Here is a 26,780-nt window from a genome sequence, read left to right as displayed (position 1 = left end):
AAAAGCAGGGATCTATCCTCAGATAAGAAATTTGTCTGACACAGAAACAACAATATTTAAGTAAATTTCTCAGCTTCTACTTTTCTTGATGCATTTTGACAGATACTCAATTTTGAATTTGGTTCACTCACTGGTTTTAGAAGAATAACAAAGCCAGTTTTATTGTGGGAATTATGTGACTTCTATACCCTAGATTTATTATTCCTACGAGTATCTTTAATTTTCTATTACTTTAAAAATGAATTACAAATTATATTATTCTATGCATGATCATAATAATGCCCCTAATTTTTATGTTGTGTCTATTAAGGATTTTTTGCCTGTTAATAATTCCAGAAGGCATATTTGCACTGCCCTCTGTCTATGCTGTCTCCCGCTCATGTTGTGGCAATGTTCGCAGTACAACAGTTTTCATCAGAGATTATCCTTCTTTTCACTTTCAAGGGTCGAAACAAAATATGTCATTTCCAGTCTGCAGTGTTTTGACTGAATTCCGAATGATACCAGAAAAAGGAAGATTTCTCTTTTCTCAGCTTCCTAAAAATGTCAGAATCTTAAATAGTCAAAAGCAATTCTGCCATAAACAAGTCTGCTGACTTTTGAACGGATATACAATGTGGATATAATAATTAATGTTGGAATAACAATTCTTTCTTTCTGGTACATAACTCCATGTAATAGTGTAATTCAAAGTTTCTTTTCATTTAAAACTTCTGGATTATTGACGGTACATAAACATGGAATAAGAGAAGAAATATTGCATGCCAAAATTTTCTGGGACTGTATATAAAGCACTATCTACCTAAAGGTTGGTATCTTAAGAGCATAACTAAGAGTAAAACATTTAGGACCCCAAAAGGTTTGTCATACTCAGGTTTGATTTGACCCAATGTTGATGAAAGAGACCCAATCCAGTGAATGAATTTCAGCTGTAAGAGAATATAAAGTGAGGACAGATACCATGGCTCACATTTGTAATCCCAGCACTTTAGGAGGCCAAGGTGGGGGGATCACTTGAGAACAGGAGTTCAAGACCAGCCAGGGCAACATGGCAAAACCCATCTCTACAAAGACTATAAAAATTAGGTGGTTCAGGTGGCCTGTGCCTATGGTCCCAGATAATTGAGAGGCTGAGGTGGGAGGATCACTCGAGCCTAGAGGTGCAGGCTGCAGTGAGCCATGATTGCACCATTGCACTCCAGCCTGTAAGACAGAGCAAGATCTTACTTTAAAAAAAAAAAAAAGAATGTAAAGTGGACAATGTTCAAATGAGAAAAGAAAGGATATCATGGCAATAAGCTAGGCCCCTTGAGCAGAATGCTAGCTGGCACTTACGTGTGTGGAGAAGACCATCCAGTATTCAAAGTTGAGGTTGGGAAGAATAGTTTGGATACCAGAGGTACAGCCAAGTGGTCAACATTTCAGCCATCAAGACAGTGGATAACTGTGGATCTAAACAGGAATCTTGATCAAACTTGCAGAGATTGAAGGAAAGGAGCACGAATTTCACAAAACAATTCTAGAAAGTGGCAAGTTGCAGCCTCTAGATAGATTTCTTACCTCGTCAGGGCTAGTGTAGAAACCAAGTGAGATTAATGTCACATTAAAGGGACCTAATGCCTGCAGCCAATTGAGGCTATAAAAATCTTTCTTGGTTCAATGGTCACATAACTCTGGAAAGCATCCTTATCAAGCTTGAGCAAATTGTAATTCTTAATTTATATTTTCATTCATATTTAATGCTGCAATTAAAGTTTATATAAATAAATTCTATATATGTGTACATGAGATTCCTGCTTGTGACCATTAATACATTTCTTTATATTTGTTATTTACTTAATCATTTTGCATAATTTTTCACCATGATAATGGTGAAATTCACCTCCAGTTTTCATGTTTATTTCCATTATGTCTTGTTAAGAATAAAGTTGAGTTTGTAATTACTGATTGCAAATTTTATCCTATGATCTGAACTCCGCCTGTGGACAGGTTTCCTTCAGCTAGTAAAGTATTGACAATTTTAAGAGACTGTTCTTAGGCAGGTCATGCACTCTCCAGTTTTACAGTGTCCCCAACCATTCCCTTTTGTGTTAAATCAGCTTCTTCGTACATTTATAAAGCCTGCCTAACCTCAAACGTCATTCAAATTTTAAACTTTGCCTTTATAAACATGAATTGGTATGAAAGTTATGCACTACAAAGAAAAATGATTGTTGTGAGTATTTACTTCAGAAAATCAATTTTATGTAGCACTAAATGAAACATCTGACAAATTGCATGTCTTAAATAAAGTTGCAGTTAGTTTTTGAATTAAGTAGGAAGAAATTCTATACCTAAATAAAACTTGGTTAGATAAATGTTTGTCTCTACTCTATAGCCACATTGGCTAATTTTTCTTTCCCTGTTTGCTTTTGTGTGATCCAAGTAACCCATATTCATTTAGTAAATTTTGAAAGTATAGAATAAAATGGAGATGTAGAAAAAGTCAACCTTAATAACATCATATAGAAGTAACACTAAAATCATTGCCTATTTCTTTTGCATATTTTATACAACTTTTAAAATTGAGTTTATAAAACACTATATATATACATATATACTTATATATTTCATTGAAAATTGACATTTTTCAAAATATGAAAGGGTAATTGTGAATAATTTTACATAATTACATTATTGAATATTTAAAACAGCTGTTTATTCCATATAGAATACCTTAACTTGTAATTCAAAGTAATTTAAGACATTATATTATTTATATGTAATGTATTATCTACACAGTGAGAGAGAAATAAATATATGATCATATAAATAATATTCATATATGAATTGCTATCTCAAGTAATTACCTAGAGTAGATGGATTTTAGTAGATAAGTCCAGTGACTATATTAGAAAATTATTTTTGCTTATTTATCTTTCTTTTTAAATTATGGCATCATGAGGACAGTTTAAAATTTAACTATTTAATTTCAGTAATTTAACATTCTATGACATTGATCACATGATGGCACAAAGATTTAAGTTCAAAGAAATAAGGGTAGACCTGGAATCAGACGTCAGTTCACTTTTGAACTATATTTTCACTACCAAAAACTTTATGTGTTTTATATTACATATTTAAAAATAGGTTTATTTTACTAGAAAATGTTTGACATTTAAATTCTGAGGGTTTACGATATCAACAATAAAACAAGGTTTGTGTAACCATGCAGTATACCATATCTTTCGTTGGCAGCTATCTGGATTGCAGGCAGAAACTCCTACAGAGATCTTGTCAAGACAACTATAATCTATTAATAATGATAAAACCATAAATAATTTTCTGGTCTGGAATAGTGGTCTCTAACATAGGGTAATGCTTTGATGGGGCACACAAAGAGACAATAGAACTGTTGCTTATACTTAATTTTCCCATAAGAATAAGAGAGGAATTAGGTTTCACTAACATTTCATTCACAGATAGAAATGTGCCCTATATATAGCTCATTGTCAGCTGACCATGTCCATACAGTGGCTTTTGCTTCTGGTGACCCAGCTGTGAACAGAGCACAATTATGATTGTCCGTGGCTTACCTCTCTCGTTTGTTTTCATCAGCATTTGACATGTCACAGTTTCTTTGTGCCAAAGTTAGTGGATTTATCAATTATTTTGTCTTAGTTACTTGTCTTTTACAAATTAGACAAGTAGATTAAATATTTCTGAACATGAACTGTGAATTGAAAAATGAAACTAGTAATGAAACTATGCAACCAAACACAATGACAGAGCTATCATTTTTAATTGTCTTCAATAACCGGAATATCAAAAAAAGATCAATCTGTTCACATGTATAAAGAAGTTGGTCAAAGATTTTAATGTTATATAGAATCTATATTTATATTTTGTTACAAATCAACCTCATTTTGAGACATATTTTTTCTGAGAAGTTTGTGAATTATACTGGCACATTCGTTTAAATTATACTCATACAAATGTTGGTAACATGTGCTTACAATTCTGATTTATGAACATTCATTTTGTGTTTCCTATCTATATAATGTCTGGAACTCCCTTTCTTGTGCTTCTGAATCTCCAGTGCCTGAAACAGTGTCTGGAATGTAATAGAAACTCAGTGAATATTTATTAAAGAAATGAATAAGTGTTATACATAAGAACAAAAATTATGAGTATTTTCCCTAACAATATAAATCTTAAAGAGAAATGAGCATATATATACATAAAATCATCACTGCACCATCAATGCATATTCTACTAATGTTATGTAAAACTGACAAAATTAGCCTCACAGCTTGGAGAATTATATCTAGACATAATTAACCAGACATGCCATTTGAATGTATCCAATCTAACTACACTTGGATTTCTATCCTGGTAGAATACTTCTAGATTCCATAACTTAATTGTTGTGAAGCCAGGCCATTAGAGGAGCTGGAAAAGAGGAACATAGCCGTAGAATTAGAATGACACACGATTAGTGAGAAGATGAGATGATGAAAGCTTCCTCTTAGGGGAGATGGAATGAGAAGGTTTGGCCACAGTGTGGGGAAATGTTAAAAACAAGTAGACCCCGTCTCTACTGGAAATACAAAAAATTAGCCTGGCGTGGTGGCGGGCACCTGTATTCCCCAGCTACTCGGGAGGCTGAGGCAGGAGAATGGCTGAACCCGGGAGGCAGAGCTTGCAGTGAGCGGAGATGGCGCCACTGCACTCCAGCCTGGGTGACAGAGCGAGACTCCGTCTCAAAAAACAAACAAACAAACAAACAAAAAACAAGTAGAGCAGGTTTGATTTGATCCACTGAGGAAAGAAGGGGACCTCGAGTGCCCACTCCGGCCAAACATTGTTCTAGACACTCAGTACCCTCTGCATATGAGAGCCACATTTTCCTTGATCAGTAAGAACAAGACAGAAATTCTGCTCCTGAGACTGATTTAATTATTTAAATTGCTTTTACTTCTCTCTAATTTTCCAAAAGCAATTTTCCACCTCTACTTTTATTTCTAGTTCCTATTTTTCCTGTAATGCTAACAGAAACTTTCTTTATAGAAAACTTGTTGATTATACCCACTGACCTTTTCCTTTTGTTTTCAACGACAGTATAATATATTATATTCATTTGTTTCTAAAAAAAAAGCATGTCTTGGTATTAAAAGCATATCATATTCATTTGTAACATACAAAATGAGAGCCTGTTTCATTTCTTAGGAATTTTAGTTGTAGCTTCACATTTATAAGCCAAATTCAATTTTTACTTTATAAAGGCACTCAAATTTCAAAGAGCTTAGCAAATCAAGAATAACATTAGGATACCACACACTGCATTCCTATAGAAAAATCTAATGCCTGGAGCCAGTTTTTCTCTCCTTGAAAAACACTGATTAAAGTTGACAAATTTTTAGTTCCAAAGAATAAAGTAAAATGTCGTTTGGTATATGTCAACCAATTAAAAGTGAACTGTAAGCTCATTTATTCATAAACAATACAGTTTTGTCATCCTAGCTCCTAATGTCATATTGGCAGATAAAAGAAGCATGGTTGGCCTGGCACAGTGGCTCACACCTGTAATCCCAGCACTTTGGGAGGCATAGGCGGGCAGATCACAAGATCAGGATTCTGAGACCAGCCTGGCCAATATGGTGAAACACTGTCTCTACTAAAAACACACACACACACACACACACACACACACACACACACACACACACACACAAAATTAGCTGGGCGTGGTGGCGGGTGCCTGTAGTCTCAGGTACTCGGGAGGTTGAGGCAGGAGAACAGCTTGAACCCAGGAGGCGGAGGTTGCAGTGAGCTGAGATAGCACCACTGCACTCTAGCCTGGGCGACACCGCCAGACTCTGTCTCAAAAAAAAAAAAAAAAAGAGAGAAGCATGGTTTCTGTACTCAATCTGTCAGGAGAGGAGTGGTGGATGATAAATAAGCAGGTATAGTGCATTATTATTTACAAATGAGGTATCAAGACTTTTCTCAGGTGAGGACAATTGTTTTCCTCTTTTAAGAATTGAGCTCACATCAATCCACTTCAACAAATATGAGTGCCTTGATATATATGAAGCTCCAGGAAAGACATGAAGATATAAAGAAAAAAACTGATGAACACTGACCCTAAGGAGGTTGCTGAACAGTGCATACCTATTTAAAACGGTTATCTGAGCTCTGCGATTTGCCATAAAATGTTAAATTTAGCTTTTAACTTACCGTGCATTCTAATAAGAACCAAATTTTTATCTTTTTAAGGTAAGTTACCCAGATAAAAAAAAGATTTTCTTTTCAAATAGAAGGAATTGTATTTAGAATTGACTTTTTTAGAAAAGTGTTTTCTCATGTTGCTAACAAGGAAATAAAATTACTATAAATTCAATAATTCTTAAAATAAATGTGTGTTTATTATTCAGAGGATAATTGCTATATACTTGAGGTATATCTATCTATAAGACACATTTAGTTACACTATGACACTGTCATGCATGTCTGGTTATAATGGCACTTTGTTTAGAAAGCCTGTTGCCTAAACTAGAAGACATCACCATGTATGAATTATCTAGCGGTGTTGGAAAAATTCAGAGTTAAATTTGTATAAAGCTTTAAATCTGCAAAAGATATGTGTGTATGCATAATATATACTTGCATTTACATATGAGATATGCATATATATATCTGTGTGTATATATTTATATATATTTGTGTACATATATATATATATAGTTTTATTTTATGTAAAGATAGATTCTTGCTTTCTCACCCAGGCTGGAGTGCAGTGATGTCCTCCTAGCTCACTGTAGTCTTGAACTCCTGGACTCAAGCGATCCTCTCACTTCAGCCTCCTGAGAAGCTGTGCCTACAGGAATGCCTCACCATGTCCAGTAATATTTTTATTTTTTATAGAGACAGAGTCTCACTATGTTGCCCAGGCTGGTCTCAAAATCATGGCCTCAAGTGATCGTGTCCCACCTTAGCCTTCACAGTTGTTGGGATTACAGGCGTGAGCCACTGTACCTGGTCTTACATTTCTATTTTATATGAGACTGTGTATGTGAAAATAATTTTAATTTTAAAATTTAATTTTAACACTGTGACACCAATAAAATGGATATCATTTTACTGATGTAGAAATCAAGACTTAGAATGTTTTGGAAACTTCCAAATATCCCATGTCTGTGAGAGGCAGAGCAGACTGACTCCGATGTTATTTGTTAACCATTATTTAAATTATTAAGTTATTACTTTCTTATGCTGAATTTATACCCATATATCTTGAAAAAGTCTTTAAACATCAATTATTTGTATTTCTAAGTAATGTTTTAATATTCGTGTTCATAATGGTGAATTCACATTTATTGGCTTCATTGTATTTGAGGATTGAGGAGGGTGGCCCCTAGTTTTTGAACTGAGCAAAAGAAGAAACTAACACATCAATCTTTGCATATATGTACTTTGCATTTTATGACGACAGAAGAAACCATAACTGGGCACTAAGAGGTGTTCTATGCTTTCTCAACCTACCTTCAAGCCATGAGATTCTGTATACTGACTTGATACTGTGAATTATGCTGGTAATGTTGAAATGGCAAATTTTAAATTTTAGTTTGAGGAGTTTAGTTGTCATTGGCTTAAAACAGATATTGTTCCTGAACCATAGCCTATTTTTTTTAACAGAGACTCTAGGCACTTCTGGGCTGAATGGAAGATATATGGATAATCACTGTGAATTTAGTGTACTTCCATTCATCCTGAATTTCAAATGAACCTTTAACCACTTAGTATGTTGTGTTGTCATCTCTTCAACTTTGCAATAACCCTTAAGTTGTGAGTTTATTCTTTAATACATTTAACAGATTGTAAAATGAAAAGATTATCTGGAACACTTAGACAGCATCCAGCAGCCTGAGAGAAAACAATGCCTTCCTGCCAGAAAAAAATAGAAATAGCAAATGGATTTCCTCAGGAACGTATTTCTAAAAGTCTGATTGATTTCATGTTTGAGTACTCCTACTTGCCACGGGCTGAGAAGAGCCTAGAAAGGACTCACTCAGAGGAATTAATGGTAAAACCAACAGAGTGAAATACTAGAGAAAAATCCCAATTTAATAGTTTGGAAAATTGCAGTTTTTTTTGTAAAATGTATTTGTAATTAAAAAACCCAATAGGTTAAAAACAAAACAGAACAACACGTGTTCCTCTGTGGGCATGCTGCTTATACGTTGTTTGTTTGAATGTTTGGAGTAAAATATTGGAAATAAACCTTGCTTTTGTTTCCAGAAGAAAATCTGCAGGTAGAGGAAAATGGTATTCTTTTGTGGAGTATTCGTGAATCTAAGTCAGACCTTGTTTTTCGCTCCAATGTTAATTCTATCTGCTCACAATACTGTTGTCTCCCCATTCACAGTGCTCTGTTTTCCAGCAGGAAAGCCTTCTCTGATACAACACTGTAAATTCCTTCCTGATCTGGAAGGCCCACTCCAGAAGCACACGCTCTATGAGGATATTTCTGGAGTACCACATTAAGGATAATGACTTTATCACTATGGGAGAGCTTCTTTTTATGTGAATAATTCTCACTTTATCAAGGTGAAATCATTTAATTTAAAAATGCACACTTATTTTTCCAGTTCCGAAGGATATCACTGCTTTTGCATTATAACACTAAAGAGAATCAAATGAATATATTAACAGTTAAATGCGATGAAATAAAAGATCACCCCTGGCTAGGGAATACTATTTGGGCATGTTGTTTTGGCTATTTTTAATTAGAATTTTGTTATAACTAATATTCACTGATTTATTTTCTTGTGCCAGATCCTGAAAAGTATTTTCACACAATACCCATCTGATAAGCTCATTATGAAAATGAATAAATGGAGGCTAAGCCAAAATCCTTTTCTCGTAGGGTGGTTAGTCTCATAATCCCAAATCTACAGTGATGTTGAGTAACTAGAACTCTCATAAATTGCTGATGGATGTATAAAATGGCATAATCACTTGTAAAATAGTTTAGTTTTATCTACTAAGTCAGAATATATTCATACCTTCTGAACCAGAAATACTATACCTAGAGATAAACTCAAGTGATATGAATTCACACATCCAACAAGGGACATATGTTTACTATTAAAATTAGTGCTATGAGAAGATAAGCTGAACAGGCTCTGTGTTCCAGTCTGGCTTCAGCTTTTTTGAACATTTATTTTTAAGATCCCTTTCTGAGAGTGTCAGTGAATAAAATCACAGTGATACCTCAAAATTGTGGGCTCAATGTGGTTGGAGCATTTAGCATGGGGCTTATATATTTATTTAAGGAATGAAAGTTTGCAAATATTGGAAACCATAAATCAGATCAAGATCTTTAAAAGACAAGCAAGCAGAGTGTGTGATCTAATATCTTTTCCAAAGTTATGTGATAAAGCATCTATCTGAGCTTGCATGAGATTAACTAATATTGTTTAGGAGAAATGTCTTGAATAATCAGTGATCAAATTTTTTGCTTTAATAAAATTATTTACTAAAACTGACTTTCTGTAGTCCAGTGTAATGGAGTCCACCCTCACATTAAGTTTCACTATGAAAACTAATTTTTGAGAATGTAATTTTTTGGAAAATGACTTAACACTGTGGGTAACAGAACCAAAATTTTATTTCAATGAGGCTTTGATAATTCATTCAATGTATACTTTGTTTTACCTGGCTGTTTATTGAGCTGCAACAAAAAATGGAAATGTACCCAATCTTTCCCTCTCTTTTCCTTCCTAAGAGCCCATGTATGCTGAAAATGTATTATTTTAAAAATTTATGACAGTGTCTCTTGATGCACAGGTGAGATACATACTTGAAGTACTTCCTCTATTTAAGAGAAGTACTTAAATAAATGTGCACAGTATATCCTTTGATCTGATAAACCCAATATGAGTAATATTTCATGACTTTAGATGAGAAAGCTAAGATACAGTCCCCCTCTCTTCCTCTGGAGAGTGTTTTATGTTACTTTTAAAGCCTAGAAACATTGTATTCATTTTTCCTCCATGATTTGAGGACAAATATGACTGGCGAGGAAGATAGAACCAAGATAGTCATGTACACATGTGCATACACATACACACATATACACATACCTCAGGTATAGAGTCCTTACGATGTGAATCTATTGACATTTTCAATAATGTGGGGAAATAATTTCCTTGTATATTTTACTAGTTTGATTTCACTTGTAAAAATTATTTTTCAACCAAAAAGATATAACTGATAACATTTTGATTACCAGTAATGGGGTTTCACAAGTAACTGACTCTAAAATATTGAATTTCCTGAATTCTGTTAGAATATAACAGGTGAGGAATGTAGAATATTTATTTAGTTACTAACAAATGGTTAAATGATTTCCGTTTTTACTGTGGACATTAGATCATGTGCCTACCAACGCTCCAACATTAGGGGAAATGAGTCAAAAAGCTAGAATGCTGGAATCTCTACAATTAAAGAGAAAAGCTTGTGTAGTCCAGCAAAGATAGAAATAAAAGGCATCCAAACTGGAAAAGAACATGTCAAAGTATACCTGTTTGCTAATGATATGATCCTATATCTAGAAAAACCTAGACTTCACCAAAAAATTCTTAGAGTTGATAAATCAATTCAGTGAAGTTTCAGGATGCAAAATCAGCATACAAAAATCAGTAGCCTTTTAGTACACCAATAATGATCTAGCTGAGAGAGAAATCAAGAAGGCAATCTCATTTACAATAGCTAACAATAAAATAAAATAAAATAAATAGCTACGAATACATTTAATCAAGGACGTGAAAGATCTCTACAAGGAAAACCACAAAACACTGATGAAACAAATTGAAGATAATACAAACCAAAGGAAAAATATTCCATGCTCATGGATTTGAAGAATTAAGATAGTTGAAATGACTATACTGCCCAAATCAATCTACAGATTCAATGTAATCTCTATCAAAATAATTACATCATTTTTCACAGATTTAGTAAAACAATTATAAAATTCATATAGTACCAAAAAAAAAAAAAAGCCATAAGAGCCAAAACATTCATGAGCAAAAGTACAATGCTGGAGGCATCACATTAACTGACTTCAAATTACATTGCAAGGCTATTGTAACCAACAGTACGATACTGGTATAAGATCAGACACATAGATTAATGGAACAGAATAGAGAATGCAGAAATAAACTGCTTATTTACAACCAACTGATTTTTCACAATGACAAGAAGAACATGCATTGGAGAAAAACACCCTCTTCAACAAATAATGCTGGGAAAATTGAATAGTCATGTGCAGAAGAATGAAACCAAACCCCTATCTTTTACCATATACAAAAAAAAAATTAACTCAAGATGGATTAAGGACTTACATGTAGGACTGAAAACTATAAACACTTTTGAAGAAAACCTAGGGAAAACTCTTCTGGACATTGGTCTAGGCAAAGAATTTATGACTAAAGACCTCAAAAGCATAGACAACTAAAACAAAAATAGACCAGTGAAACTACATTAAAAAGCTTCTGCAAAGCAATGAAATAAAATAACAGAGTGAAGGGACAACCTTTCAAATGAGAGAAAATATTTGCAAATCATTCATATGATAAGAGTATACAAGAAGCTTAATATTCTTTTTTTTTTTTTTTTTTTTTTTGAGACGTAGTCTCGCTCTGTCACCCAGGCTGGAGTGCAGTGGCGCGATCTCGGCTCACTGCAAGCTCCGCCTCCCGGGTTCACGCCATTCTCCTGCCTCAGCCTCCCGAGTAGCTGGGACTACAGGCGCCCGCTACCACGCCCGGCTAATTTTTTGTGTTTTTAGTAGAGACGGGGTTTCACCGTGTTAGCCAGGATGGTCTCGATCTCCTGACCTCGTGATCCGCCCGCCTCGGCCTCCCAAAGTGCTGGGATTACAGGCATGAGCCACCGCGCCCGGCCAAGAAGCTTAATATTCTTATGTGTGAATTTGATCCTGTCATTATGATGTTAGCTGGTTATTTTGCTCATTAGTTGACACAGTTTCTTCCTAGCATCGATGGTCTTCACAATTTGGCATGTTTTTGCAATGGCTGGTAGCAGTTGTTCCTTTCCATGTTGAGTGCTTCTTTCAGGAGCTCTTGTAAGGCAGGCCTGGTGGTGACAAAATCTCTTGGCATTTGCTTGTCTGTAAAGGATTTTATTTCTTCTTCAGTTATGAAGCTTAGTTTGGCTGGATATGAAATTGTGGGTTGAAAATTCTTTTCTTTAAGAATGTTGAATATTGGCCCCCACTCTCTTCTGACTTGTAGAGTTTGTGCTGAGAGATCTGCTGTTAGTCTGATGGGCTTCCCTTTGTGGGTAACCCAAAGACACAGACTAGCAAATTGGATAAAGAGTCAGGACCCATCAGTGTGCTGTATTCAGGAGACCCATCTCACATGCAGAGACACACATAAACTCAAAATAAAGGGATGGAGGAAGATCTACCAAGCAAATAGAAAACAACAACAAAAAAAGCAGAGGTTGCAATCCTAGTCTCTGATAAAACAGACTTAAACCAACAAAGACCAAAAGCGACAAAGAAGGTCATTACATAATGGGTAAAGGGATCAATTCAAAAAGAGAGCTAATTATCCTAAATATATATGCACCCAATACAGGAGCACCCAGATTCATAAAGCAAGTCCCTAGAGATATACAAAGAGACTTAGACTCCCACACAATAATAATGGGAGACTTTAACACCCCACTGTCAACATTAGACAAATCAATGAGACAGAAAGTTAACAGAGATACCCAGGACTTGAACTCAGCTCTGTACCAAGTGGACTTCATAGACATCTAAAGAACTCTCCACCCCAAATCAACAGAATATACATTCTTCTCAGCACCACATCACACTTACTTCAAAATTGACCACATAGTTGGAAGTAAAGCACTCCTCAACAAATGTAAAAGAACAGACTGTCTCTCAGACCACAGTGCAATCAAATTAGAACTCAGGATTAAGAAACTCACTCAAAACCACACAACTACATGGAAACTAAACAACCTGCTTTTGAATGACTACTGGGTAAATAATGAAATGAAGACAGAAATAAAGATGTTCTTTGAAACCAATGAGAACAAAGACACAACATACCAGAATCTCTGGGACACATTCAAAGTAGTGTGTAGAGGGAAATTTATAGCACTAAATGCCCACAAGAGAAAGCAGGAAAGATCTAAAATTGACACCCTAACAACACAATTAAAAGAACTAGAGAAGCAAGAGTAAACACATTCAAAAGCTAGCAGAACGCAAGAAATAACTAAGATCAGAGCAGAATTGAAGGAGATAGAGACACAAAAAACCCTTCAAAAAAATCAATGAATCCAGGAGCTGTTTCTTTTTAAAAGATCAACAAAATTGACAGACCGCTAGCAAGACTAATAAAGAAGAAAAGAGAGAAGAATCAAATAGATGCAATAAAAAATGATAAAGAGGATATCACCACTGATCCCACAGAAATACAAACTACCATCAGAGAACACTATAAACACCTCTATGCAAATAAACTAGAAAATCTAGAAGAAACACATAAATTCCTGGACACATACACCCTCCCAAGACTAAATCAGGAAGAAGATGATTCCCTGAATAGACTAATAACAGGCTCTGAAATTGAGGCAATAATTAATAGCCTACCAACCAAAAAAGTCAAAGACCAGACAAATTCACAGTTGAATTCTACCAGAGGTACAAAGTGGAACTGGTACCATTCCCTCTGAAACTATTCCAATCAGTAGAAAAAGAGGGAATCCTCCCTAACTCATATTATGAGGCCAGCATCATCCTGATATCAAAGCCCGGCAGAGACAGAACAAGAAAAGAGAATTTTAGGCCAATATCCCTGATGAACTTCGATGCAAAAATCCTCAACAAAATACTGGCAAACCGAATCCAGCAGCACATCAAAAAGCTTATCCACCATGATCAATTTGGCTTCATCCCTGGGATGCAAGGCTGGTTCAACATACACAAATCAATAGACGTAATCCGTCCTATAAACAGAACCAAAGACAAAAACCACATGATTATCTCAATAGATGCAGAAAATGCCTCCAAAAAAATTCAACAGCCCTTCATGCTAAAACTCTCAATAAACTAGGTATTGGTGGGACATATCTCAAAATAATAAGAGCTTTTTATGACAAACCCACAGCCAATATCATACTGTGGACAAAAACTAGAAGCATTCCCTTTGAAAACTGGCACAAGACAGGGATGCCCTCTCTCACCATTCCTATTCAACATAGTGTTGGAAGTTCTGGCCAGGGCAATCAGGCAGGAGAAAGAAATAAAGTGTATTCAATTACGAAAAGAGGAAGTCAAATTGTCCCTGTTTGCAGATGACATGATCGTATATTTAGAAACCCCCATTGTCTCAGCCCAAAATCTCCTTAAGCTGATAAGCAACTTCAACAAAGTCTCAGGATACAAAATTAATGTGCAAAAATCACAAACATTCCCATACAATAACAGACAAACAGAGAGCCAAATCATGAGTGAACTCCCAGTCACAATTGCTTCAAAGAGAATAAAATACCTCGGAATCCAACTTACAAGGGATGTGAAGGACCTCTTCAAGGAGAACTACAAACCACTGCTCACTGAAATAAAAGAGGACACACACAAATGGAGGAACTTTCCATGATCATGGGTAGGAAGAATCAATATCATGAAAATGGTCATCCTGTCCAAGGTAATTTATAGATTTAATGCCATCACCATCAAGCTACCAATGACCTTCTTCACAGAATTGGAGAAAAGTACTTTAAAGTTCGTATGGAACCAAAAAAGAGCCTGCATTGCCAAGACAATCCTAAGCCAAAAGAACAAAGGTGGAGGCATCACGCTACCTGACTTCAAACTATACTACAAGGCTACAGTAACCAAAACAGCATGGTACTGTTATAGAGATATAGACCAATGGAACAGAGATATAGACCAATGGAACAAAACCGAGATATAGACCAATGGAACAAAATAGAGGCCTTAGAAATAACACCACACATCTACAACTGTCTGATCTTTGACAAATCTGACAAAAACAAGAAATGGGAAAATGATTCCTTATTTAATAAATGGTGCTGGGAAAACTGTCTAGCCATATGAAACTGGATCCCTTCCTTACACCTTTTACAAAAATTAATTCAAGATGGATTCAAGGCTTAAATGTTAGACCTAAAACCATAAAAACCCTGGAAGAAAACCTAGGCAATACCATTCAGGACATAGGCATGGGCAAGGACTTCATGTGTAAAACACCAAAAGCAATGGCAACAAAAGGCAAAATTGACAAATGGGATCTAATTCAACTAAAGAACTTCTGCACAGCAAAAGAAACTACCATCAGAGTGAACAGGCAACCTACAGAATGGGAGAAATTTTTTCCAATCTACCCATCTGACAACGGGCTGATATCCAGAATCTACAAAAAACTTAAACAAATTTACAAGAAAAAATCAAACAACCCCATCAAAAAGTGGGCAAAGGATTTGAACAGACACTTCTCAAAAGAAGACATTTATGCAGCCAACAGCTACATGAAAAAATGCTCATCATCATTGGCCATCAGAGAAATGCCAATCGAATCCACAATGAGATACCATCTCACACCAGTTAGAATGGTGATCATTAAAAAGTCGGGAAACAGCAGGTGCTGGAGAGGATGTGGAGAAATAGGAACATGTTTACACTGTTGGTAGGAGTGTAAACTAGTTCAACCATTGTGGAAGACAGTGTGGTGATTCCTCAAGGATCTAGAACTCGAAATGCCATTTGACCCAGTGATCCCATTACTGGGTATATACCCAAAGGATTATAAATCATGCTACTATAAAGACACATGCACACATATGTTTATTGCGGCACTATTCACAATAGCAAAGACTTGGAACCAACCCAAATGTCCATCAATGATAGCCTGGATTAAGAAAATGTGACACATATACACCATGGAATACTATGCAGCCATAAAAAACGATGAGTTCATGTCCTTTGTAGTGACATGGATGAAGCTGGAAACCATCATTCTCAGCAACCTATCACAAGGACTGAAAACCAAACACCATATATTCTCACTCATAGGTGGGAATTGAACGATGAGAACACTTGGACATAGGATGGGGAACATCACACACCAGGGCCTGTCGTGAGGTGAGGGGAGGGGGGAGGGATAGCATTAGGAGAAATACCTAATGTAAATGATGAGTTTATGGGTGCAGCACACCAACATGGCACATGTATACATATGTAACAAACCTGCACATTGTGCACATGTACCCTAGAACTTAAAGTATTAAAAAAAAGAGTATACAAGAAGCTCCAACAGCTCAAAAAGAAAAAAATAAAAACAAATCTCTCTCATTAAAATGTGAGCAAAAAACATGAATAAACATTTTTAAAAAGAAGACATAGAAATGGCCAGTAGGTACGTGAAAAAATTCTCCACAGCACTAATCATCAGGGACATGGAAATCAAAACTACAATGAGATATCATTTTACTCCAGTTAGAATAACTATCAATAAAAAGACAAAATAATATTGTCAAGGATGTGGAGAAAAGGGAACTCTTATACACTGTTGGTGGTATGTATTTAATACAGCCTTCTCAAAGAACTAAAAATATAACTACTCTTCAATCTAGTGTACTACTGGATATTTACCCAAAGGAAAATAAAGTAATATATCAAAAATACACCTGCACTTATATGTTTATTGTAGCACAATAGCAAAGATATGAATGAGTCTAAACATTCATCAGTGGATGATTGCATTAAAAATGCGGTACATATACACAATGAGTTGCTATTCAGTCATAAAAAACAATTAAACCATTTCTTTCTGAAGCAACATGAATGGAACTGGAGGCCATTATCTAAAATGAATCAAGTCAGGTACAGACAGCCAAACATCAAATGTCTTCATGCATAAGTGGGTGCTAATAAATGAGTTTACAGGGACATAGAGAGTGAAATGATAGATAATCAAGACTTGCGTGAGGGGGTAGAAGGGGGTCGGATTATGGGAAATTGGTTAATGGGTATAATTCATGTGGTTTTGGTGATGGATATCCTAAAAGCTCAAACTTGACCACTATGCAATCTATGCATGTAACAAAATTGCACAGGTATCCAACAAATTTGTATAAAAAAGCAAGATTTTATTGAAAGTGTCTTCTGAAAGAATAAAAAGAAATGTCTTAATCTATTTGTGTTGCTATAGCAAAATACCACAGACTGAATAATTTATAAACAATAAAATTTTATTTTCTCAAAGTTCTGGAGTCTGGGAAGTCTAGCATCAAAGTGTCAGCAGGTGTGATGTTTCATGAGGGCCCCTTATCTTCTTCCAGAATGGTACCTTGTTTCTGTGGCCTTCACAGGGGATGAACATTGTGTCCTTACATGGGCCAAGGTGGAAAGGCAATAGGGCTGAAGGACAAAAAAGCCTAATGCTGCATAAAGCCTTTTTCATAAGGGCCTTAATGTCATTCACAAGGGACCAGACCCCATGATTTAATCACCTCCTGAAAACCCCACCTTTTAATACTGTTGCTTTGGAGATTAAGTTTCCATGTGAATTGTGGAGCGGGCACAAACATTCAAACCATGACAGAAAAGAAAAAGAAAAGTGTTGACAAGACTTATCCTGCTTTTGGTCTACAATCCAAATTTACTAAGAGTCTGATAATTTGGATACTTGAATAGTCAGACAAGCTTAATTCCCTACAGTGGGCTGGTGACAAGATTAATTGGGAGACTTAGTAGGAGAAAGTACAAGGGACTAAGAAATATATGACTCCACTGATGTCACCCAAGATAATTATCCTAAGATAATGTAGTTTGATAAAGTAGATAACTATTCACATTGCAGAAAGGCAACCAAAATATGGAATTAGGACAAGGATATAAATATCCATGTTTTTACCAATCTAATCACTACTTCAAATTGTTCTAGGGGCAGACCACTTTGAAAAGATCCAGGTGAATATACAGCACACAGAAGATCAATGCCATTGACTAAGAGAGAAAAGTATCCAATGCTAGTTCTAGGCTCACAGATTATGATTAAATATAATCTCTGGTTTTGATTACTAGACTGTGGAATTGGCCAGATATAAATAGGGATAGAGCCAGCTGCAACTTTAAATAAGATATATTTATTTAAAAACATAAGCCTGCTCACTGACAACTTTTGATTGCTTAATTGAGCACATCCTAAGCTCCTAAATTTGCACTAACAGAAAGTGGGATGATAGAAAAATATGGCCCCACTAGGATGGCCTCGCCAATGTTGATTTTGGTCATTCCCATGAAATAAAATTGACAAAAGTTTTCCTCAATGTTGGAAGATAGGGATCATTAAGACAATGAATGAAGAAGTTCCTCACCAAAATTAGAACCAATGCTACCAAATTGGTCATTCAAGGAATTCTATTCGATTTCTTAAGCAGAAATTGCTTGAGGCTTTTTACCGGGAGGAGATGATATGTGATGTTCATCAGTCATTACTGTGTGTTGTTTCCCATTTTTCTCATGATGGAAGGAAAAACTTTATTGAATAGTATTAAAGTACATTAGAATTGAGTAACTTATTTATCTCGTTTGCTAGGGTATCAAGAGTTCAATGCAGAACTAATGGAACTGCCATCAACCAGAAATGCTGGACTCAGATCTCAGTGCAATAAATTTATGTCTGGGAGGTAGCCAAGATGTTTCAAGGGGGAGGGTTATTACATGTGTTTAGGAAGCAGGATACAGATGGAAATTAGGCAAAGATGTGAAGCATACTCGACACCCTTGCTTGCTGTCGTGGCATGCTTTATTCTTTCCCTCTTCCTAACAACTCCTATTTTCATTGAAGATATATTTGCTTTGAGAGAGGTTGGCCTGGCTTTTGGCTCCAGAGTTTGTACAGATCATTTGCTTTACTATTATAAGCGTTGCTAAAACTTCCATAGACCTGGAGGAGCCTTTGAAAGCTTCTTTTTGCCTTACTGGAATTCTTTGTATTTTGGCCCTTTCATTTCTTGTAATCCTTTCAAATATAACCTAATGAAAGCCAGCTACTCATGTAAATGTTACTTTTTAGAACTATAGAAAAATCATTTGGTGAGGGAGATCAGATTTATTGTTAAAATAAGAAGGTGATATTTTATATACATATTATGTCTACTGAATGACCACATATGATCAAAAGGCAACTATAAAAAGCACTACTCTATTTTGATTAAATTATTTCCAAGCATCTTTCCTTAAGGGGAACTCGAAAACTAAATTCAGGGCACAAACAAATATTTAAACAACTTGATCCTTTAAAAATTCAAATAATGTATCTTGTGAAAAACAATTCTCAGAGATATTGTTTTATAAACAATTTCTTGTCACATTTTTTTCAGCACTGTCCTAGGATTTTATAAAAATAGCAATATAATATAGGATTTATATGATATATAAAAATAAAATAGAAATATTTTTGTAATATGCTCCCGGAAGGAGAATTTTTAAATTATTATTTATTGAGCTGACATTGGTTGAACTTGGTTTACAATAAAACATGGTGGTGGATATATTACCTGAACCTTGCAAAGGATTTGAGTTTTAGGGATGTTTTAATTTTTTTATTGAATGATAAAATATTTCTTTTTCTGATCTCCTATAAATCAGAATATACCCTGTGATTTCTTGATGCTTTCTAGCCAGGCTTCTGTTTAATTGTTCAGTTTTACTTCAGGGATATATATCCAGTGATTTCTCCTGTGAATGATAATAACACCAGTTAAAAGCATCCATGGGGCCCATTCTCATCTCTTTTAGCACCTCCCAAGGTAATGATTAGAGCCTAGAGCCCACAGTGACTTCAAAAGTCACTGTGTGCTTGGATCCTCTCAGTAGGGTGCTCAAGACACACTGAGCATTTGGTCCTTCAGTTCCTATTACAACTGCTCTGAATTTCAATTGGCAGAAGATGAAACACTAATGTTTACCTAGATTATATTTAAGTAGGTACTCTGTGATGTACTTGAAAGAAAACTGCCAAAATAAAACTTCTGGGGAAAGACTTTTTTCTACTATTCACATACATGAGATCTGGGTAGGTAGCATGAAGATTGTTAACATAGTGAGCCCAGTTTTCTTTCTTTTTCACAGAAAGGACAGCAGATTAACATAAAAACATGCCCAATGAGAAGCCTGGTATGAATTCATACAGAGTGTGAAAGCAAGTGATTTTACCAAATGAACAATGCCCACCATAAGACACAGCTTCAAGCACAGTGGGCAGGAGTTGATTGGCTGCAACCACATCTTGCTCTTTTGTTCACTGGTCCTATCCCAACTGTATTGCCACAGATTATGTTCAGAATAGAGAAGAGAACACAAGGAATCCTGGGGGAATTGATGGCTGTGGAGCACATTCTCTTATTCTGATCTTTTTCTGGCCTCATAAATATAATCAGGAAAGAGGTTAAGTTACCTGTCCAAGGTCACAAAGGGAGTAAATGGCAGACTGTAATTTGAATGGTGGCAGACTTTCCTCATGATGCATTATTATGCTCTACATATTATGTTATAATGCTTCTCATTGAAATTTCATCACATATGAAAATCTTTTAGTATAGCAACAGCAAAGTATAGATGAAAACAGTTTTCCTGTCAAGGAAAAAGATCCTTAATAAGGTACTATTGTTCCCTTGGTGTTTGCATTTTGCTATCGGATGAACATTGCAATGGTGAGGAATAAGTAATTATTTACTTATAGGAAGGGTATCAAAGTTCATAGTTTTGCTGTGTGGACCAAAACTGAATTTTCTGACTTTTACAGATAAAAATCTCATGTTTTGCATTTCAATTATCTGGTTTTTATATGTAATCTTCTAAAACTTAAACATCAAAAGTTAGTTTCTGCTGCAAATCGTGATGGCTTTCTAAATTAAAATTCTATTTTGTTATCAAATGTTTCTTTGAATTTGAGACTATTACTTCGAGTTTTTATGTCTCTTAAAATCATAATAATTAGTGATAAAGTCATGGTTTGAAGTCTGCAGTATGAATTTCAGAAGTTCGAAATGATTCAAAGAATAAAGAATATATAAAATTTGGAATACCAAATTGTTTTATTATCATGTCACTGCAGACAATGAACTACAAAAAGCTTCTCCCATCTTGTGTAATTAATAAAATAATACAGCTGTTAAAGACACAATGTGGTCACCAGACAGTGCTGCCTGCATTTTCCAGAGGAGCCAAATAATTGTGTGTGGAATTTGATCATGGAAAGTTCTCTTGATTTAAAGAAAGTGCCACAATATCGTTCCATGACATGAATTTCCTCTTTCTTAAGTGCTCCGCATGTGTCACTCCATTCCTTTTGAGGCTCTGCTGTGCTGTCTTTTCTTTTGTTTCCCAAGCTGTTACTCAGTTCTTGGATCTGTCAGTTGGATTGTGTGTTATGTGAGGTTAATTAAAATCAATAATAAATTATAAATTGAGGTGCAAAAATCAGGGCAGCAATGAATGAGAAAAACGTCAAACTAGTTGAAAACAGTCTACAGCACACCTAAAAAAATGGGAAAATATCAAAGATTAGAGCAGCGCCTTGTGGGAAGTATTAAAATTTTATAAAGATGAGCTCTACTATTTGGGTCTAACTATAGTCATGAATATAAAATTCAGAAATCATTTTTATAAACATAGACAAAGTGCTACTAGGTTATTGAAATCATGTTAGGGAGCATATAAATTTAAAACAAATAATAATAGTATAACTCTTCAACTGACAAGTGTTGTTTATCTCAATATTTGTTTAACAAGGCATTCATGGTAAAAACATTGAATTTTATATCTTTCCCTTGGATTTCACATGTCTTTCATCTATCCTTTCAAAACAAAATAAACATACTTATTTTATGGAAGTAAGATGTTTGATTTAAGTTGTTTCAGTGGCTTAAAAAATGAAATCTACATAGCAGTATGTCAATGTTTTTGAAACTTATATGTTTATTATTTTATAATAAACAGTTATTGTAGGATTCTTCTATGAGTTCAGGTCAAAGGCTATGGTTAAAAATAATTATATAAATTCAGTGATTCAGTGCTGAGCTTCTCACTATGGTGGTTACAAGCCAGAAGTCAAATTAATCAAAAAGAAATAAAATTTAGAATTCAGTTCTTCAAACACAGTAACCATATGTTGAGTGCCAAATAGTACCATATGGCTAGCGGCTAATGTATTGAAGAGTGCAGATGCAGAACATGTCCATCATGGCAGAGGGTTCTATGAGACAGTGAGCTTAATTAATTCATAGTAGTTATACATGACTTTGGTAAATATTATGTTAAATCAAAGTATTTATCTTATATAATTACATATTTTAACAGCATGGATATATTCTGATAAATGTGTTTGCAGTCCTTAGCCCTGCAAAATGTAAGACACCAAAAATTAGGGTTTCTCATAAATGTTTCAGTTTTGACCAGAGTAGTGTAGATGTATTTATACTTTCCTATTAAAGTAATTCAAAAATATTCTGAAATTTTTATTCTAACCACATTAGTAAAATTCAGGAGAGAACAGTCAAGCAATGACCATATGTTCTTGAGTACATATTGTGTTAAGAATGTAACATCGTATTCTCTGTGATTGCAAAAACACAGCATAGGACAGGACAAAGTCTTTAGCCTCAAACAACATGTAATCTAATTATAGATATGACATATATTCAAAAGTGTATATGGAAAATGTTTAATTGTAGGACATTTTATGAGAGAGATAATAGGGTTTGAAAACCAAGGAAGCCTTTGTGGAAAACAGAATTTCAGGTGAATCTTGATAATAGCAAGATAATAAAAACAATCTATGACAAATTTTCCAGAATGGCACATTGAATATTCAACATTTTGAGAGATCTAATTTTAAAAATTGAAGGCAAAATTCAAATTCATCCAGTCTAATTATTCTCAGCTCTGTCAGACACAATATTTTTATTTTTATTTTTAACTACTTTTTTTTTAACAATACATATGTTTAAACAAGTATTTTTAATGCCCCCTGATGAAGACAGTCTTAACATCCTCCACAGCTTGATGAAAGTTTAAATAGGCTTCTTCCTGACTCTAGGCCCCTGACCTCTCTTTTCCTAGAGCATTTACTTAAAAAAAAAAAGTGTAATCACAAATTTTTTCTCTGTCCTTTTAAAATGCAGAATTTTACAACTGAGGAGTGTTTTGCTTGTTTTAAACTTAGGGGTGTCTTTCTCAAGAACCTGGGCACTATCCCTCTGAAAGGTAAACATAGACCTCTTATTTCCCAGTTTCTGTGGGAAGGTAGAAGCCTAACTTCAATAAACGACAACTGGCACACACAGATGGCCTAATTACATTGACCGACCTGTCCTCTGATATCCTCCAGTACTTTTTGACTAGCTGACAAAACTACTGGAGTACTTAAAAAAGAGTTGAGTGCAATCTCTCTATTACAACAGCGTTCAATAAAATCTTCCTTGTCCAGTGCAATTTTACTTAGAGACCCCATATTAGTCTCTTCTTGCTGCTGTAACAAATTACCACAAACTTCGTGGCCTAAAACAACACAGATTTATGATCTTACAGTTCTTTCATTCAGAAGCTGAAAATGGGTCTCACTGGCCTAAGTCTAGGGATCAGCCATGCTGCATTATTTTTGGAGGTTCTATGGGACAATCTTTTTCCTGGCCTTTTCCAAATTTTAGAGGTTGCTGGCATTCCTTGGTTTTGGACCCTTTATCTTTAAAGCAAGCATCTGCATCCGTCTCATCTGTATGTCCATCATCACATCTTCTGTAATTCTGACTCTCCTGCTTTCCTCTTTCACTTATTAGAGTTGTTGTAATAATACTGGGCCCAATTGGCTAATCCAGAATAATCTCTTCTGAAAATCCTTAACTCAGTTACATCTGCAAAGTTCCTTTTGCCACATTAGGTAACATGATCCCATGCTGTAGACATTAGGATATGGACATCTTTTTTTGGAGGAGGGGTAGCATGACTCTGCCTACCACATGCCCTTAAATATTCTGACCTGAAATTAAGATAAGATAATTTAATATACCCACAAACATAATTTTTATCAAGATAATTCTATGACTTTGATATAAAGAAAAAGTAATGTTTAGTAAATAATATGTATGTACACATGATCTCTGACTTAATAATGTTACCACTTAAAATTTTTTGAACTTATGATGGTGCAAAAGTGATATGTACTCAGTAGAAATGACACTTCAAGTACTCTTGCAACCATCCTGCTTTTCACTTTCAGTAAAGTATCCAATACATTGCATGAGATATTCAACATTTTATTATAAAATAAGGTTTACATTACATAACTTTGTCCAACTGTAGGCTAATGCAAGTGTTCGGAGCACATTTAAAATAGGCTAGACTAAACTACAATGTTTGGTAGGTGAGGTGTATTATATGCATTTTTTGATTTACAATATTTTCAACTTACAATGGGTTTATTGAAACATAACCCTATTGTAAGGCAAGGGACATATCTATTTTAATATGTAAATGATTGGGCAAGAAAGCTTAAGAACAAAGTAGCCAAATGGTTCTGTCGACTTGTAATAAATAAATACGAAGATAAGTAAAGGAAATAAAAAGCATATTGTTTTAATTTTTTTACATTTGTAATTTACAGTAAAGGTTAAGTAGATATATTCACATACACAAACGTATACATACAGACAAAAAATCTCATGAATGGGAAAACTAGAAATACAGACTCAACATGTGGTATTACATTAGTAACTTAAATGCCATAAACGTCTTTTCCAGCATTAATGGAATTCTACAAAATGGTGAACAATCCTCAGGAAAAAATAACAGTACAACAATACCTCAATAGTCAAGGTAGCTTCATTTCTGGAAAACTTATTATACACTAAAACCATACAAAACTCTTTTTATGTATGTGTAAAATGAAATAATATTTTAGTCCCAGATAATTAAAACCAGTTTTTTATCTACATAAATGCATGGCCAGAACGTCAGAATTCATGTGCGATATATAGTAATAGTTCACTGTGCAATATGTTGTAAGATGATGTGAATCTCTGGTGTCTATGCTTTCAACACCAGCAGCATACCTCCCGTGACAAACACACACAGGCTCTCAAGTGCGCCGAAACAATTCCTGAAGGCAATACTTCCCACCTCTGAGAGTCAGCAACCTTTCCAACTTTCTCATTTATAGAGGAAGCCACTGCAATTATCATTAGTCAACTGATAAGTGACATTTGGAGATTTAATATAGAGGCCATATTTAGTGTTGGAGATACATTAAAGAACCAAATTTACCAAAAATTTCTTTATCAAGGAGATTTGTTTTGTTTTTGATTTTGGTTTTCTTTGTGTGTGTGTGTGTGTGTGTGTATGTGAAAGAGTGACAACAAATAATTTATGATATAGAAAAGCAAATTGTGTAATATATTAGAAATTGATGTTTTTACTACAATGCATTCATTAAATAATATTTATTATGTGCTTATTATAAGACAGACACAAAAGAATGCTTGAGAGAAGGCAATGACATGTAAAGCGTGCTAAAATGTTTGTAATTCATTTTCTTCTGCAGGGGAGCAATGAGACTTCTGAGCATGGGAATGAAATAATCTGATTTGCATTTTAAGAAAATCACTCTGTCTACTCTGCAGAGAATGGAGACTTGGTGGGAGATTGCAGAAATTATGGAAGGGGGATAGTTAAGGATAGAGTAGATAAGACATCATAGTGATAAATGAATTATCACTTGGCAGCAGAGATATATCAGAGTATGGCAATGGAGACAGATAGGAATAAATGATCTTAACATATAGAGGCAGAATTGTTAAGATTCATTGAAGGATTATATATCTGAGGGCATGGAAGGAGGCATTTTCAGGATTGACTTGGTTTCTTCATTGAGTGATTCATTGACATTTATTGATACAGAGTTGGAGGGGCTTTAATCTGTGGGAAAATTCTTGAATATTATTTTATTTGCCAGGATTTCAGAGTTGAAGCCCACATATTTACATTTCTTTGAAGAATGCAATTTGAGTACCCATATTAAATTAAATTTATGCATGATGTAAATAAAAGCCTGTAGTTAGAGAACAGAAGGGATTGATTTTCCATCACTATTTATAACAATAGAAACAAGTTTTTATTTTGTCTCAGCTTTTCCCTAGAAAGTTCCCGGAAAATTTGTGACAGAGAATAACACTGAAAATCTCAGTTCCAACAACATTTAGTACCTCTTATTTTATTCTTCAAAGTCCAGAAAATAAAAAAGCAAATAAATGAGAAATAATGATGGTTTTGAGTTGTGTTTTTTAAAAAGAGTGAGTTTTTTGCACAAATTATAAATCTAGTCAGCATCCTCACATTTTTTTTAGATTATTCCTATGCACTGCTAAGTTTAAATACAGCTAGAAGTCAATAACATAATTTCTTTGATTGAACAAAATATTCTGATGACAGAAAAGAGTGAACACACTCAAGTTACAGAGAACTTATGATAGCACATTTTTATAACCTTCAAGACAGATGACGTTACAAAAGCTTAGTCTATTAAATGAAACACAAAGGACCCAACATTAAACAGGAAGTGTTGTTACTCCAAGAATTAAATCTTATTAGTTTGCATATAACTTCCTTGTGATTGTTCACAATCATACGTTCAAATATTGGCAATAACAAGAAACTATCAGTTAACAAA

General features: G+C 34.7%; 1 long non-coding RNA gene across 4 annotated transcripts in view; it reads right to left on the bottom strand.

Annotated features, from left to right (window-relative positions):
* Positions 1-26,780, bottom strand: part of LOC117980040 (uncharacterized) — a 118,124-nt gene that overhangs the window by 12,860 nt on the left and 78,484 nt on the right. For 3 of the 4 annotated variants that reach the window (XR_010112012.1, XR_004671167.3, XR_004671168.3), the window contains one exon: positions 1,336-1,452. The exons of the other annotated variant lie outside the window; for it this stretch is intronic. This is a non-coding gene — a long non-coding RNA (uncharacterized LOC117980040). The remainder of the gene's footprint in view (positions 1-1,335; positions 1,453-26,780) is intronic. 4 annotated transcript variants of the gene reach the window in all.

Source organism: Pan paniscus, chromosome 3 (genome assembly GCF_029289425.2).
Source record: "Pan paniscus chromosome 3, NHGRI_mPanPan1-v2.0_pri, whole genome shotgun sequence".
Lineage (NCBI taxonomy): Eukaryota > Metazoa > Chordata > Mammalia > Primates > Hominidae > Pan > Pan paniscus.
Note: the sequence above shows the minus strand (reverse complement) of the source record. Positions and strands in the feature narration are given on the sequence as shown.